A 1,791-nucleotide genomic window follows, 5' to 3' on the forward strand; every position below is an offset into this window, starting at 1 on the left:
GCGTTCGCAGTGTTTGCGGAGCCCGTTGCGGACGTTGATTCCTCTCCCCTGGCTGTTTTTCACCGGTTTTTCACTATTGAAATACTCAAAATCATTGTGGAGAACACTAATAAGTACGCAGTGATCATTGTAGCTAAGAATTGGGTGCCTCTAAGCATAAATGAGCTGATGACATGGCTAGGTATTGTGATTTACATGGGTATTTATCCCGTTCCACGTCCCCGAGAGTGCTGGGCACGCAAGGCTTCCCTTCCCTCTTATCCCTTCACTACTTACATGAGCCGAGACCGATTTGAACAGATTCGGTGGGGCTTGCACCTCTCCGATAGAACTGCTGAAGGAACTCACTGGTCTAGTAAATTGGAACCAATTGTTTCCTGTCTACGTGCCAACTACGAGTCTAATCACTACATATGATTATAATCACTACATGAACGGCGTCGATATTGCAGATCAATATCGCGCTTATTACGCCAGTCAATTAATTTCTTTTCGTGCGTGGATGCCAATTTTCTACTGGATGCTAGACACTATTGTTATCAATTCATACATCTACCATCAAAATGTCTGCGCTCGAGCGAGCAGAACCTCGTTGACGCATCAATCTTTTCGACTAAATCTCGCGTGGGAACTAATCAACCAGTCGTCCAAAAAGCTGCCTGTTATGGACCTTAGCGTGCATCTTCCAGTTTTTCAAGAGCGTCGGATAATATGCGAGTTGTGCAGACAAAGTGGGCACAAGTTTCAGACAACAGTAGTTTGTTCGACCTGCCAGTTGCTTTTTTGCTTGTCTTCCCGTCGAAATTGTTTCACTGCACATCACACGAGCAAGAAAGTTGATGGTAACTTACCATTGGTAAGTCATCCCTCCCAGTCTAGTCGGGTTTCTGCACTACAGATGGGGTTGAGTAGAAATGGGTATCTTTTTAATATGAACTTTTGTATCAGAAAATCCTCGGGCACGAAGAGATAGCAAATGCGGATGTGCACCCGGAGATGTACTACTCCTATCTATATCAAGTCACGCCTGGTGAATGGATTAAGGCGAGCGTTTTCGAAGCTATAGGCAGCCTTTGGTCAAAAACAACCAACGTCGTGTTAGTCACACCCGACATCAAGTTGAACAAGAAAAGCAAGAAGGTGTCCCTCTCAGAAGAAGCTGTTGCCAGGATCGTGTCGACCAAAACAAACTACATTTTGATACACGTCAACTATGACGGCTGCCACTGGACTACGGTTGTCATAAAGTTGGACACCAATAGTTTGTTCATGTATGATCCTCTCGGCGATTCGGTGTACGTGGCAAGTTTGGCTCTCCCTTCTACCTTCGAGATTCAGCAGGAAGAACTGTTTCCATTTACAGCGTTGATAGCAGATCTTGAACTCCATCATACAATTCTACAACATATAAACAAATCAAATTTTGCAAACAAACTCAGTTGCATTTTAACTAAATACAATCGAACAAAACACGCACAGAAAAATTACGGTGATCTATTTTATTAAATTACGCCCTGTTTTCTCGTCTAAGGATTAATCGGTACTCGACCTAGACTAACCTGGACTCAAGCTGGAAGTATAAACGGCCAGGATTCACACGGCTATGCAAAAATAACCTGTACTGTAGTCTCGTCCTTTTTTAACTCGAAATGCCTGTAACAACCCGCAGGGTCTTTACGGGGGGCCTCAATTAAGATGGCTATGAAATTTGGTACGCAATGCGACATCACTACTGTATATGAAATTGCGAAGCTTGAGCTTGCGATCAATTCTAGATCGCCAGCAACGAGC

This window comes from Phytophthora parasitica, assembly GCF_000247585.1.
Source record: "Phytophthora parasitica INRA-310 unplaced genomic scaffold supercont2.32, whole genome shotgun sequence".
Taxonomy (NCBI): domain Eukaryota; phylum Oomycota; class Peronosporomycetes; order Peronosporales; family Peronosporaceae; genus Phytophthora; species Phytophthora nicotianae.